Source organism: Manis javanica, chromosome 4 (assembly GCF_040802235.1).
Source record: "Manis javanica isolate MJ-LG chromosome 4, MJ_LKY, whole genome shotgun sequence".
Lineage (NCBI taxonomy): Eukaryota > Metazoa > Chordata > Mammalia > Pholidota > Manidae > Manis > Manis javanica.
In genome coordinates this window covers 152,196,631-152,213,306 of record NC_133159.1, presented here as the reverse complement: position 1 = coordinate 152,213,306, position 16,676 = coordinate 152,196,631, and the positions used below count along the sequence as shown (strand labels likewise).

Genomic DNA, 16,676 nt, shown 5'->3' with positions numbered 1-16,676 from the left:
TAGGAAAAATGGCCTTGTTAGCCACTTGGTTAAAATAATTGGTCAAATAGCATCAAGGCAAAACATGGCCATAAAAGATACGACACCTTTCTCATGGCCTCCTCATTGAAAACAAAACAAAGCCCTGAGTCTTCCCCATCAAACGCAATGGGTCCTTTGGGTATGACAACTAGAGTTGTATTTCCCAGAGCCAACCATGATTTTGAGTGTTTTGGCACCGTTTCAATTACCCTTTCTGATTTGGGGCTCAGAAAAAAATAGTTGAAGTATCTATAATATCCTTCGTTTGTGAGTAAGGTTTTTGTCAACCTTAGCCTTTATTGAACACATCTTTGCTCTGTCCTACTACTGTAACTTGGGTTGTTATCCACAGGGGGATCTGTCTTTATTGAAAAGGTGTTGACTAGGTTCTGTGAAATGCATTGTTATATATGCTTTAGGTTGGAGGGTTTTTGCTATTGTATTATTGCTTGAGAAGATGGTGAGTTGACATTAACTTAAGGAAACAGACTGCTGCAGGTTTTTCTAAGTATCTTGCAGTAAATCAACCTTCAAAGACTTCCTTAGGAAACACATTGGCCCTTTTTAAAAATACAAATATATTATATTGAACATAGTTCTTAAATCATCCAGCTCTTTTTCTAATCTGAAGATAAGAAAAAATTTATCAATATGTAATATGATTTCTTAGAGATTTAAAAAACAAAAAGCTTGAATGTTCTTAATCCAATAGGGCTATCAGTTTCATAGCTCTCTGTGTGTTTTCATCTGTTAGGAGTTGATGAAAAGGAAGGTCACATTTGGATGGCTGCTTATGGTGCTCCACCTCATCATCTCAAATTTTCTTTGAGTCACTACTTACATATTTCTTCTCAAATAGAAGAGCAAATTTTGTTGATGTGCTTTCTGAATTTTTAACAACACTCTCTTTTTTATTCTTAGGAGTAGAAACCATTGTTTGTTTGTTTTCTCTTTAATGAAATGCAATGACACAGTTATTTTAAAAATATGCTATTTAGTAGAATATTTGAATCTCTAGCCTAATCACAGTTTACAATAGTAACTCCTCAACAGAGTTCTGCCAGGAGTGAATCTGAATTTCAGAGTTCTAAAGCAATTTTAAAGAGAAGCAGACCTAAATAAAGAGAATGTTATTAGGATCTAGAGATGTCATCTTCTAGCACCTAAGACTATTAAATTTACAATTCAGGAGTCAAATCTGAACTAAATTTGACAAATCAGAAATGATTCATGTGCTGCATTTAACTATGGTGGGAAATGACAGCGCACGACTTCTTCAATTCTTTTCTGAATTGTTACAGATAGTTTAGTTTAGTGCAGTTTGGGTCCCCTACCTTAGTTTTGGTATCCAATACAGGTGTAAAGGTAAACTGCAGGAAATAGTGCCTTGTTTGGTTATTTATATTTAAACTAAATGTCTGAGCTACTTTGTGTCTCAAAAACTAAAAAGCTTAATGGAACATTTTAACTAAGGAGGAGGAAGGGGGCAAATACCAGGGCAAAATACCTTTGAAACTGAAATCAGCCAAAGAGAGAAATAAAGTGGGAGAAACCCATTTATTGCTCACAAGCAGTCATTCACTTCTGCTTGCCCCTGTCTCTCGAGACCTGGCTGCAAAAGAGAGGTTGGCCCCACCCAACCTCTCCAGTCAAGATATGCCCTCACTCCCCCGTGTAGTTACCTACCAATATGGAGATGGGCCACTTCTCTCCACCCCTTGGAAACACCTGTTGATATGGAGATGCACTAAGGGCAGGCAAGAGATTCTGGAAATGTTGCAGTTTTACCCACAAACATACACATTTATAAACATATTTTCTTAAATACTCAAGGGAGATTCTGCCATTTACCAAAGACTTGATAAATGTACTCCAAATATTGCTGTAGGATATATTTGCATTTGAGGATATAGCTTAAATGTTTTATAGTCAAAATATTTTGTGGTGTTTATGTTATTTCCAAAGGCCATTAGTGCCTAAATCTAGCACACAGATATGTGTTTACCATAGTATTACAATCAGAAAGCCATGAAGGCCAGCATATCTGCTGGAACGCCAGGACAGCAGGACACTTTCCTTTCTGTTTGGTAGTTGCTGGCCGTCTCACAGGCCAAGTTTGCCTACCCTAACTCCACTGCCTGATGGTACTGCAGAGACTTCATTGGTATTTAAAACAGTTTTGAGGTGTCCAGATAGAAGATTCTACAGAAGCACAAATTTTACTATCTGTCTTTCTGTCTAGTGGTTACTCTTAGTACACATTGAATATAAACTTCCTTGAGTATGAAGGTAACATGTTAAGACTGTGGAGAGGTCGAAAGAAAGAATTATGGTTATAGGTAAGTATCACATAAGTTAACCAAATGTAATTACAGGGCAGTTAATTGTTAACTTTTGTTTAAACATGGTTTTCTTGGGTGGAAGGCAAAAAAAAAAACCCCAAAACAAAACACTGGGCCTTTGTGCTGTAGCAGTGCTCTGTTATGTGACCTAGATTTCAAATCTCTCTAGTATTTCCTGGACAAAACCAGTATATTCCCTCTCTGCACACTTACCTAATAATAAAATATGAGTCAGCTACCTAGAGACACTGGGCAACATTTTTAATCAAAACTTTTTATTAAATGAAAAACAAGTACACAATGCTATTATAATGCAAGTGTAATTAAGAATATTTCTAGAGGGAAATTTCTCAGGAGGTGAATATTTAAAAATTCACTCTTAGGTTATTTTTTTCCTTAATAATATATTCTTTGTAGACATAAAGAAAGCTTTTATTTCTATGTTTGATGTAATCTCAGAGCTCTTGGTAAGCAGAAACCATGACTCTTTAATTTGGTAATGTACTAAACAATTTTTTATCTACTCTCTTTAAGGCATCTTTGCTGTTATTACAATCTGCTGTTATAATCTCAGTCCCTTTTTTTTTTAATGACTATTTATGCTCTGGAAAAGAGCTATTCAGTTCCCTCATATATCAAGTGATACATCAGATTACAGCTGTCCCAAATCCTTTCCTCTTGGCTCAGCCCTTAATATAAAAAAGACTAGTTGTGAAATCTTCCCTTTGTAGCCCATCCAGATTTTGATGATGACCAAATATCTTAAGTGATCATTATGTTATAACATTACATAGGAAATTGGACTAATTCCATGTTACTTCACTGAACATGCATCATGCAGTCAAGGCTTCTCAACACTCTGGCCTTGACCACATAGTCCAGGAGCACTTAAGAACTATGTATCTTAAAGAAACTTAGGTCTATCCAAATTGACTGCACTAATAGAAAAAAATATGATAATTTTAGCTGTATCTAAATAACATTAAATATTTGTGAATGAAATAACGAACTCATCTGACTGTTCTCAAAGATACAGATGTTCACATTATGTGGGCAATACAACTGACGATTAAATGTTCTTAGCTTGTGTTTGAATTGTTACCATAGTCTGAGTATTACTGTGTCTCCTATATTATTATATCTTCTGTTCCTTCCTTTCTTCTCTTCCTTTCTTCAACAAATATTGATGGATTACCTACTAAGTGTCAGACTATGTGTATTGAGCTGGAGAATAAAAACAGACATGGCCTTCCCATACACTTGGTGGGGAGTAATTGAACATTTTGTAAGTTTAATTATGTTCTCACAAATTGTGTAAGTGTTCTAAAGAACAAGAGTAAAGTGTTATTTGTTATTTCAGGAAACATTTTCGAAGACCAGTTATATGTCAGGCATTTTTTCACATAGACAGGGATGGATAAAACATGGTACCTACTCTCATAGAGCTTATGGTTTACTTGGGGAAAACAAATAATAAACAGAAAAAATAATAAATATATAATTTCAAACTGAGAAAATGCTACGTGGATGTAGTACACATGTGGCTCTGATAGAAATGGAGGGAGGACAAGGTCTGTGTGCATAGTGAGCTGTGAGTTCAGACTTCAAAGATGACTAGGAGCCAGCCATGTAATGGGCTAACGAAAGAGCATTCTAGGCTGAGGCAAATAGCTGCCAACTCCAAGTAATGAAAGGAGGCCAGAATAGATACATTTAGTGAGGTGGGGAAAACTGGGAGGAGTGTCAGCTTTTGAGAAATAAAAATATTATTTGCCTGTGAAATAGCCAAGTGGAGATGTTACTAGGAAGTTGCTTATACTGTCTGGAGTCAGGAGAAAGGGCTGGGCTGGCCAAATTTGAGAGTCATCAGCACATATAGTGTTTAAAGCTCTGAATATCATGAGATCACCTGGGATAAGGATATAAGTAGAGAAAAGAAGGGGATCCAAGACTGAATCATAGGAACATTTACGTCTATAGAGAAGGAAGAAATGAGACTAAAAAGGAGTGGTCAGAAAGATAGGAGGAAAATAAGGCAAGTGCAGTATTGTGGAAAACTGGGAAAACTGACTGGTTTTAAAAGCATATGCTTTTGAATAGTTAAGTAATTGTCCTGGAAGACAGTAAAAAATTTTAAAATAATTCTCAATAAACTATAAAATACTCCATAGTTATTAATAGTATGTATATTTTTTCTTTCTTTTTAAACCACTTCCTCCAAAAAGCAGAAACTGGCTTAAACAGGTTAATCAGCTCACTCCAGTCTTTCTGTAAGACATACCAGTGTGCACAGATCATGTCTGCTCCTCTCACAGGCCTCTCTCCAGAACTGCCGTCAACTTAAACTGCTGTTGGTTTAAATGTGTGTCAGAGTTGCTTGTGTTTGTTTCCAAAACATTTAATGCCAGTTGTACTTGCTATTATAAGTTTATGGTATAATTTGTAATTCAATGAAATATGAATGTGGGAAGAAAAACTTGTTTTTACAGAAACTAAGCTGAATGCTTTAGAGAGATTTGATAAAGTAATAACGCTATTGATTAGATGTAAGGGAGTCAACTGTAAAAAGTTGAGGGGAAATTATGAAAGTCTAGAAGAATTTGGCTCTTAGATTATTTCATAACTGTTCTTAATTCTCAATTCACTTTAAAGAAACTGAAACTGGGAATGATAGCTTATGCATTTTGAGTGTGGTTTCTGCAAAAAGCACAGAACAGAACCCTAATCAGAGGACTAATCAACAAAGAAAAGACTTTGACCTAATAAAGATTGGCAAATGAATATATATGTTTTAGTTTAAGATAAAATATACAAATGTAAGTATGTAAAATAAAAATATATCCATATATATGTGATACCTTAACTGATGGCTTATCTTCTGTAGCCAAATATCTTTGTATCCAGTTCTACCAGATCTCAAGCGATCAGAAATGAACTTTAAATCAGCCTATGTTCATTACCAAAATGTATTAATTATCATTGAAGAAATGGAATCTTACACTATCATTTTATTCCTTTCATGGTTTTGAAATTTAGTACCAATTCCTCAAACAAGGAAAATGAGTCTTTGAATATTTTGAATTTTCTAAATATATGCATTGTGTTTCTGTACCTAGCCTTTGTATTTCTTTAATCATACTGAACTTTTAAGAATGTTTTTGATCACTCATCAAATCAAACCATCATTATAATCTCACTTTTTTCTTAATACATAACCACAGTTAAGGTTATTAAGGCATAGTTTATAAGAGAGAAATATTATAAATTAAGAGTTTATTCCCCTGATTTCTCAGATTATCTTTTCAATTAATTTCAGACTTTTCCAAATTTTAGAGGAAGTGAGAAAGAATAATTTTTAGTACTGCTACATTTAAATATCAGTTCTTACTGTTCTCTAAACTTTGCTGCAAGCATTTGATTTTTTTATCAGCAGTAATATTTTCAAATTAAAATCTATATTTAATAGGTTGTCAGTAGTGTAGATGGCAAGAGATTAAAGTGAAGAGGTCATAAAATAGAGTATAATAGAAGACAGCGATCTAAGGGGATCATAGAAATGAAATTTAAAATTCCCTGAGTTTATACATTAGATTCATAAAGTAGGTTTGATTGAATTTTAAATTCTGATTTTTGCATGTACACACCAATCTGATAACCAAATACAGTATTTGTGGTCCCTACTTATAAATAGCTACATGCCATTCTACTACTTGTATGTTGCTTAGGAGGCAGCTTCAATGTCAGTACAATGCTTTGAGACATGATTATTATATATAGCATCAGAACTTAAGTCATTAACCATTAGATAGAAACAACAGGGAGACAAATTTTAGCTCAGTTATGAACAAGAACCTTGGACAAATAGACTCATCCAAAAAATGTGAAGTCCTGTGTTTCCCATCACTAAAGGGCCTAGAAAAAAATCACAGAAGACTTGTTGATATTTTGGCTGAAAATGAAACTACTGAAATGTATATGGCTGCTGCAGAGCAGTGAGCATTTTGTGCAGTAAGCAAAGGTCTTGGGGCCTGAAATACAACCAAGTGGATGTTCTGGTATAGGACCACATTTTCTAGAGGAAGGAGGGCCTTTTTATAATTTTTACAGAAGGACCACTAGCCTTGCAAGCTCTATGCACTTCGAGTTGTATCAGCCCAGAGGAGGCACTATTTTCTAGCCTTTACACACAGAGGGAGGACCATTTTCAACCCAGAATGGAAACTTACTATCTTGTTTTTATATATCACCATAGGCTAGCAGTGGTCCTCTTTTTATACATGTTAGTCTTCCCTCCATTTCCTTCCTTCACACACTAAGAGTCTGAGTAAGCAATGAAAGGAAATGAATTAAATATTCAATTCAGAAAATCTTATTTTTGAAACCAGGTATGTTGGTGGAAGACTCAGTACCCTCAAGAAGCTATTCTATGAGAGGAGAGGGATAAAATATTTGTGCGAATTATCATAATGTGAAGTTAAGATACTAAGTATTTTATGAATGGTACAAAGTGCCAATAGCTGAGAATAATAATGAGGGAAATTGCTTTAAAATCAGCAAAGTGCTTATAGAGAATGAAACAGTTAAGATTTGACTTTGAGAAAATTTGAATGGTAGCATGGAACTAAAAGGAAGTTGGGGTGAATGTGAGGTAAAGGAAAACTGTGATAATTTGAAACCACTGAAAGGATTATGAGATGCAAGATTGAAACAAATATCTCATTATTTATGCCATTATAAGCAACCACAGTTGTGAGAAAATATCTTGGTAATACCAACTGTATACTCAATTGTGCTGATACCCTAGGGTCCCCAAGGCCTCAAGCACACTCGTTCTGAAAAACCTGGTACCTTAATATTCTTAATTAACTTTAATCCACTCTCCTGTTTTCTGTCATTTGGTTTATCTTTTTGTCATCTATTGCAAACTCAGTGTTTGCCCTACCAGGTCTGTCACATTAGAAACTGTAATGGCAGACAATTGCTTTCACAACCTCCTGCATCCAGGGGTAACTACAAACCCAGTTCTGGCCAATGAGATACAAAGGAAAGTCTGCTTAGGAACTTCTGGGGAACCTTTTAATTAACAGATAAGGACAGATGGAGCTGGCATACATCTTTTTCCTTTATTCCTGCCTTCAGTGTGGATATGATGCCTAGAACTTTAGAGGCCTTCCTGCAGTCCCAGGGTAAAAACTGTGAGAATGAACGGCCTATACAGGAAGGATGCTAGAGTAGAAAGACAGAACGAACCTGGGACTTTGAAGTTATTGCTGAGCCTTAAAAGTAAACTTAAAAATCTACTTACCCCTTAAAGTAAACTCTTAGAAGTAAACTCATGTTTGTTTGCCCAGCTAATGGGTAGTCTGTCACTTTCACCTGAAAGCATCTCTAACTAATATGCCACATTTTTTCTAAGTCTCTCCAGGCAATATTGCTTTTCTTAAAAAAATCTGAATGTAAGTGTTCTTGGGATGTGAATTCTTAAGAAACCATTGTTGAATATTTATGGTACATCAAAGACTATACTGTGTACCAGAAAGCAATACAAAGATAAATAAAACATGGTATTGCCCTCAAGGAACTCATGTTTTACATGAGTGGTAAGTGCCATGATAGAAACTGGTACAAACCCCAGAAGTACCGAAGGGAAGGGAAAGATAAATTCTGCCAAGGAAATCAGGGGAGATGCACACAGGAGACAGCATTTAGGCTGGTTCTGGATAAGTTTACAAGGCAGAGAAGAGTTACTAACTCTAGGCAGAGTTAATCCTCACCAAGTGCACCACCGATGAGTGAAGAGACATGGACTATACTGAGAAAAGCAAAAAGTTGAGAATAGTTGGAACATTGTATTTATTTATTTATTTATTTATTTTAGGAATGGCTGTATTTAGAAATGAAGATAGATTTTACTCCATGCAGCTACTTGTACTTTGATTTAGTTATGTGTGATTTCCTAAGCAAATTAAAATATTAAAATTAGAAAGGGATTGCTTTAAAAAAAGAAGAAACTTCTAAGCATTTTTGAAGCACTTATTTAACGAAGTTTTTAGTTACAAGCATTTTTTTCAACCATTAAATATCATCCTTAAATTTCCTTAAAGATCATTATCACAAATCAAGGTGTACTTGCAAGTAAGAAACTAAATTTTTTTAATTGGAATATCTCAGAGATTTCACTAATTCCTCCTTTGTTTTATTCAAATTTATGTGAGTTTATATTCCTTGTATTTCTTTGTTACCCCTCTTCTTTTTTGTTATTATTAACTAAGACAGGCGTACAACTTGAAGGAAAAAAGTTTACCAAAACTCAAGTCCCAACTTATCTGGAAAACCCCCAATTCCCACAGAGTAGTTTGATAACCTCCTTCCAAAGTACTTATTTTGTCAGGATCCATAGAAGCTTTTCTTTTTGTTCAGTAATTTATTAAAATAATCCAATGAAGAGGAAAAGAAATCATTAGGGGCCTTACTAAAGTGGAATATGACAGTATAAGGTCAAGGGGAGAGTTGGCACCTAACTTACTTGGAACGTTGTCTACATCAGTCAGATCAAGTCAGCATGTACAGTGGACCCTTGAACAAGGCACAGGTTAGAAGTACCAACTGCTAACATAATAAAAAAAAATCTACATGTAACTTCTGACTACCCAAAAACTTAACTATAGCCAACTGTTGACTGGAAGCCTTACTGATAACATAAAACAGTCGATTAATACATGTTCTCTATGTTATATGTATTCTGTGTTGTATCCTTACACTAAAGTAAGCTAAAGAAAAGAAAATGTTTTTTGGAATTGTCACAATCTCCCAAAAATATTTCCAATTAATTTATTGAAAAAAATCTGGGTATAAAAATCCATGCAGTTCAAACTCATGTTCAAGAATCACTGTAGAAACAGAAATGGACTGTAATTGCATGTGTTTTTATCCTGAATTACCAGAAATTATCATCACTGGTCAGATGAGAGATAATTCTCATATTTAGTAGCCTCTTATGATACAGATGATCTTTATTAAGTGCTCCCAGATGGAGAGAAAGGATAAAAGAGAGTTGGAGTATAGAAATGAAATATGGCGACCTATTGTAAATAGAACAAACCAATTGATTACAACAGCAGTAAACATAGGAGAGAGAGAAAGAGATCAAACAACAGCATAAAAAGAGAAATATGACTTGAAATTGTAGTAGATAGTATGTTCCTAACTGTACTTGGTGCTTCCTTATTTGTATTAACTAAACACCTTTTATTTTATAATGATTAATTACTACTCGCTGTTGTGGGTCAACCTAAAGATACAATAAGAAGAACCTGGGCCCAGGCACTGTGGACATATATTATTAAAGGTGTTTAGGTTAAAAGGTACGTGAGGTCCCATAATACCATGAGAAGAGATTTAAGTAATAGTTTTATATGGGGAATCTGAGGGGTAAGATGGAGATTCAAATGACTGGGCAGGCTGTGAGGTTAGGTTAGGAAGTGTGGAAATTGAAAGAAGAGTAGATGAGGTCCATGGTGGATCAGGAAGCTGAGTCTGCAAATAAGGTGTGTGGGTTCAGGACTTACTTTTACATGGCACCTGTTTACATGCTATTTTGAAAGATATGGCTCTTGAAGACATTTGCAGACTAGACTTTGATTTTACTAATATTTTTATATATGTAAGCTTTAAATAATAATAGATAGAAAAAATAAAAGAGTGAAATTGTTTTAGAAACACAGTTTGCCCTCCAGCCTTACAACAGATTTACTCAAAGTGCTGGATGTAGCTCAAAACAACTTTATTTTTATTATACTGAATGGCAGATTTTATTTTTCTGAGTTCAAGAAGAGTATGAAATTTAAAGAAGAGTATGAATTTCTGTAGTCAAGCTGAAGTAATTCTGTCAAGTAATCTGAAATACCAGTGTGCAAAATTTGAATCTGTTTTTATAGTTATATTAGTTAGCTTGGGCAAACATAGCAAAATATCACATATTGGGTGATTTAAACAACGCATTTTATTTCTCAGTTCTGGAGCCTGGGAAGTCCAAAAATTCAGTACCAGCAAGATAGGTTTCATTTTGAGGCCTCTTCTCTTGGCATGTTATCAGCCACCGTCTCTCTGTGTGCTCGCATGAACTCTTCTTTGTGCACCCATTGGGTGGGAAGAAGGGGAAAGAGGTTCTCTGTGGTGTCTACTCTTAGAAGTAGTTCTGTCAGATCAGAGCCCTGCCCTTATAGCCTCATTTAACCTCTGTTGCTTTCTTAGATGCCCCCATCTCCAAATACAGCCTCACTGGAACCTCGACTTCAGCATATGAATTTTGTGGGGACACAAACATTTATTCCATAACAATAGCAAACTGTTAATCAGGCAGTAATTAATAATTGTGAGTTAATCTATACCTACATTTGAAAGAGATATCTGAGTACATTTATATTCTGCACAGAAGCTCTTTCCTTTGTTATTACAGAATGGCATAGTGGATAATCAGTAAATTAGAAGTTATATTACTGTCTTTCCCTATAATTGATTCTATGACAAAGCTTTTTTTTTTGTTATCATTCATCTACAATTACATGAAGAACATTATGTTTACTAGGCTCCCCCCTTAATCAAGTCCCCCCAACAAACACCATTACAGTCACTGTCCATCAGCATAGTAAGATGTTGTAGAATCACTACTTGCCTTCTCTGTGTTGCACAGCCCTCCCCATGCACCCCCCCCCCCACATTATACATACTAATCATAATACCCCCTTTCTTTTTCCCCATCCTTGTCCCTTCCTTCCCTCCCATTCTTCCCAGTCCCTTTCCCTTTGGTAACTGTTAGTCCATTCTTGGGTTCTGTGATTCTGCTGCTGTTTTGTTCCTTCAGTTTTTCTTTGTTCTTATACTCCACATATGAGTGAAATCATTTGGTATTTGTCTTTCTCTGCCTGGCTTATTTCTCTGGGCATAATACCCTCTAGCTCCATCCATGTTGTTGCAAATGGTAGGATTTGTTTTTTTCTTATGGCTGAATAATATCGACAAAACTTTTTGACCTATTTTGGTGTTAATCTCCAATCTGTAACATCAGACCATTTAATAGAGGATTCCTAACACCTCTGTCCACTCAAAAAACCTATGATTCTGAGAGTCCCACTTCCACTATGGCTGAATAAACTTCTGGCAGACTAACCACCCTGCAGAACCCAGTTATGAACCCTGGAAATACAATAAACAACTACCAGAAGCCTCTGGAAAGTAAATTATATCACAGAGATTCCAGAGATTAGTCAAAACTTGGAAGAAGAAACCAACATAGGATAAATTTCTTGTTCCACTTTTAGTCTGAGGACAGGACCCAGGGCTGAGACTAGGGTGAAGCAAGTGAAGCAGCCTAGGTGCTGCGCTCTGAAGGAGATTCTCCTTCTTGAGTGCCGAATCAGCACTTGCACAAGCCATATTGTCAGCACCTCCTTAAATTTTGCACCCTGGAAACCTTGTTTGCATCACCCTACTCCAAGCCCTAGCAGGAACCATGGGACAATAGCCTATAGTCTTTATGGTCTGTGGAACTAGAAAATGATGTTTGGGGCAACCACTATGGGAAAGTGAGGGATGGGAAGGCTAGAGAGGAGACAGCAGATACATGGACCCCCAAATTCCATGTATAACCATGACTCAAGTCTCTGGCTCACTGAACTACATAAGCACAGGGAAGATTTCAACAGCACAGCCAAATGAGGGGCAAACATGAACTGAGATTTGAGCCACTGCCCAAGAGATAGAGCTTATAGCTTGGGTCCAGCCAAGTAAATTTACTGCTAAAACAAAAATAACACCTCTTCAGAGTATAACAGAATCCATAATTTTCTACAGTGTAACATTCAAAATTTCCAGAATATAAACCAAATTTACTCAGTATAAAAAGAGACAGGAAAATGTGACCATTCTCAAGAGAAAAAGCAATAAGTAGAGGCCAACTCCCAAAACACCTAGATGTTGGAACAAAGACTTTAAGGTATTTTTGTAACTATGCACAATGAAGTAAAGGAAAATACTCAATGAATGAAAAGATATATCTAAGCAGAGAAATAGAATTCAGTTTTAAAACTAAAGGAGACTCTAAAAGTAAAAATTATATTTTTAAAAATTGAACAGTGGTAGCCTCTGGGGGAATGGTGATAGGTCTCAACCAGAAAGGGATCTTTCCTGAGGAATTGGGAATGTTCTGTATCTTGATAGGGTTTTGACAGGTATAAGCATTTGTCAAAATTTGGTGCATGCACATTTAAGATTTATGAATCTCAATGTATGTAAATTTTACTTGATATCAAAGGAAAAATATTTGGATAGGCTTCCCAGCTGAAAAAAATCTCTAAGTTATATACCTGCCTACAGCTGGACAAAGAGACTCTGGTACATGAATATGATCTTCAAAATTAATTTGAAAGTGGTTATTAAATGACCATATTCCAAAGTGATGAACATTCCAGATAGAACATTATCAAAGAAGCATAGGAGGAAAGAAGTCAATAGTATGTTCTAAGAAATAGCTCAAGGGCTAGACTATAAGTGGGATTAATTGGACATGAAGATGAAATATTCTTCATTCTGAAAGATTAGAGCCAAATTTCAAAGTGTCTTTTTTTTTTTATGGAGTTGTTCATACTGCTGCTTTGAAAGACTTTGCTCTTTTAAATTAAGAGATACATTTTACATACAATAAAATATAAGTGTACAATTCATTGAGTTTTAACAAATGTATACAGTTGTGCAACAGCACCATAGTCATGTTCTGGAACATTTCCATTACTCCAGGACTTTGTCATGTGTCCCTGTGTAATCAGTCCTCTCCATCACCCCTGGTCCCAGGCAGCCACTAATCTTTTTTTTTCTATAGTTTTGCTTTTCCTAAAATTTAGTATTAAACATTAAGTATGTATCATCTCCCACTTAGTTTAGTGCTTTTAAGATTCATCCATGGTTCTGTGTGTGTCAGTTGTACCCATAGTGGGGATTGGTATTCCACAGTTTATTTATCCAGTCACCAATTGATGGACATTTGAATTGCTTTTATGTTGGGGCCATATGAAAGCTAATATGAACATTCAAGCATTCAAGTAGTGTCTTTCTGTGGATATGTTTTTTGAAAGAGTCTTGAATGCCATGCTATGAAAATTTTTTATTATTTTGTTTTAAGTGGTTATCAACTATATTGTGAAAATATTCTTTGCAGAGGAGAAAAAGAAAAATTCAAATCACTTTTATTTTGTTTAAGTATTTAATATAATCAATATTGAGTTTATCCCATTGCATTATTATTTGAAAAATTTTCCATGACTCTGCTGGGGTGTTTTTACTGCTCTGCTTTAAATATTTTTAAAATGAATTTAATAAAAATTTAAACAAATCTTAAAGGCAAATATCCAAAAGAAGCTTTGTCTTTATGATTTGCTCAAATTTGTCTTGAAAATAATGTGGGATCCTAAACAGATTTCCAGGTAAGCACAATTTTTTTTTTTAATTTAAAGACAGGGATGCTAACAGCAAAAGGCTACATGATTAGGAGCTAGGGATGTTTAGATTGCATTATTTATCTTCAGGGTGGGAAACATCAGTGATCTTAATTTTATTTCATCGGTCTGTGACAGCATTTCTGAAATTGTTTATCTGATGGTCCTCCACTACCCTGTTGTCAAAATCCACAAATAACAGTTGTGCAAACATTTGTGAGAAAGTTCCCCTGGTGAGTACAAAGACCTTATAACAACAATAGCATTTCACACATGTGCAGGATTTACTGAACTATCAGCCTTCAGCCTTCATGGGAGGCAGATTTTTGCAGTCAGTCAACAAATATTTCTTGAGCACCCAGTGTGTGTGTGTGAGGCACTCCAGATTCTACCAGGCCTTTGAGAGTAAGCACTCAACAAATGTGAGTAGAGGAAGTGTTGAGTGAGGTTTCTGCAGATCCAGGGCCTAGCCAGGTAAGGAGCCAGAGGCACTGCTGCTAATGTTCAGAGATTACCATGCTGAAGAACGTGAGGGAGATTTTGACAAGCTATGCCACAGGTAGCTTGATGAGATTCCAAGTCAGACTGAGAGAGGATCTGGAAGTTCAAGCCTGCCATTTCCAAACCCACTTCACCTGATCAACTTTACCGTGCCTGAATTTAATTTACCATAATCCCTTCCTTTTATGTTTCTCGCTCCTCCTCTTTTTTTTTTTTTTTGTAATGGTCTACAACTATATACACAACTGTAAGATTTCATAGCCAGTTTTGTTAGGAGCAGTATGCATTTTTTAAATCTCATTTTATCATCTTTTCCTACCATCTAGACTCTTGGTTTCCTTCCTTGCATTCCCTTGCTTGCTTCCTTCCCTTTTTCTTTACCTTTCTCTTCATTTATTGCTTTCTCTCCCTGACCACAGAATGTAAGACAAAACAGTTTTTAGGTTTGTGGATTTATTGGGGGGAAAGTTTATAATCTTGTGACTGATTTAAATGTAGATTACTTTGATATTTTATACATCTCCTTTGGGAGAAAACTGAAATCAGTTATGATGTTCTTTTTATCTATATGTGAACTTGGATACCGTTTTGTCAGTGACATTTCTCTTCCTGGGGGAAAAAAGTGTCCCACTTCTGATTTAGACATTATATGAAATAAATAATAAGAGCATGGTGGTAAGCAGAATTCTGAGACAGCCCCCCCAAATTCCTGGCCACTGACATACACACACTTTCTACCAGTTGTTCAACCAAAAACTAATTTAGGTGCGCTGTGAAGAGATTTTGTACATTTAATTAGTTGACCTTAAGACCAGGAGTTATCCTGGTAGGCCTGACTTAATCACATGAACCCTTTAAATCTGAGTCTAGAAAAATCAGATTAGAAACATAAAAAAGATTCTACTAGTTAGCTTGAAGATGGAAACATGAAAAAGATTCTTGCCAACTTGAAAATGGAGGGGGTCACATAGCAAGGAATGCCAGCTACTTCTAAGTGCTGAGAGCAGCCCCTGACTAAACTTCAACAAGAAAACTGGGACTTCAGTCCCACAGCTGCAAGGCACTGAATTTTGCCAAGAATGAAAGTGAATTTGGAAATTTTTCCCCAGAACCTCAAAATGAAAACTCATCCCAGCTGACGCCTTGATTTCAGCCCTGATGCCCTGAGTAGAGAACCCAGTCTTCCCATGCGACTTCCAACCTACAGACTGTGAGCTAATAAATGGATGTTGTCTTAAGCTGCTGAGTTTGTGGTAGTATGTCACGCAAGCATAGAAAACGAATGCAACCATGAATGGTATGTTTGCTTGAAAGCTTGCTTACAGAATACTTAATTTTTAGAATTCTGGTATTCTGGTATGGGATACTTTTATTAATATGGTTGAGAAAGCCAATAACATTCTGTAGAGATATTCATGAAATCATCTTAAGAGATATATTTCTCAACATTTTGACCTAGTTAATGAGCTGCTGTTCCTGTTTCTTAGATCAAGTCTGTCTACCTCTTACACTCAGATAACCTGTTGGTTATAGGAAAATAGTAATGTCCATTTTGGACTACCCAGCTCTTAACCAGTAGAAGTCAAGCTTGCTTGACAGCAACTTTAGCACCTCTGAAGTTTTCAGCTTTCCTGAATGAAGTAGAAAAGAGAAGGTGTGATTCACTTTTTTTCCTTATAATTCACTTTTTTTCCCATTAGTTCATATTCAGTAGCCACTGACCCCTTAATATATTTATTATTGTAGTAATAGCAGTACTTTAAAGAAATCTTATTTATCTTTGCACACAAGAATTAGGAACCCTATACACACACACATACACACACACACAATCTCTGTATACCGATTATGCAGAGATCTCACATTGTTGTGAGGAAAATTTCAGCAAGTTTTATGCTGAATTTATTAGTAGTATTTTAATGGGAATTTAGTACTAATATTGGTGCACAGAATGAGGTCTTTTGTATGTTACTGGTTTTAAGCAAAACGAACTCAAACCAGATCATTTCCCCAGCATTGTATAAGTGCCCAGAGACAACTGCCAGTGAAATTCTACATTCTCATCTTCAAGCTGGGTCATGAGATGACGGTAGTGGACGAAGGAATATTTCAGCTGGCTTTTCGAATGTGTGGACATCAGAGTTCAAGGAAATGACCCCATGATTATCACAAGGAGTAAAAGAATTCCAACTGTGAAAATAGTGAATTTTGCATCCATTGGGAAGAGGAATGTAGAAAGTGAGCTTTTTCCCTCCTCTGAAGTGTGTATTAGTCTAGTTTCATTTGCCCAAAAATAGTGACAAGAAAAAGAGGACTGTGAACC

General features: G+C 35.8%; 1 protein-coding gene across 7 annotated transcripts in view; it reads left to right on the top strand.

The window, feature by feature from the left end:
* The window catches only part of STXBP4 (syntaxin binding protein 4), a 174,895-nt gene that overhangs the window by 130,307 nt on the left and 27,912 nt on the right, over positions 1–16,676 (top strand). The window contains exon 17 of one of the 7 annotated variants that reach the window (XR_012130687.1): positions 15,463–15,650. The exons of the other annotated variants lie outside the window; for them this stretch is intronic. The gene's annotated coding sequence lies outside the window, so the exon portion shown is untranslated. The remainder of the gene's footprint in view (positions 1–15,462; positions 15,651–16,676) is intronic. 7 annotated transcript variants of the gene reach the window in all.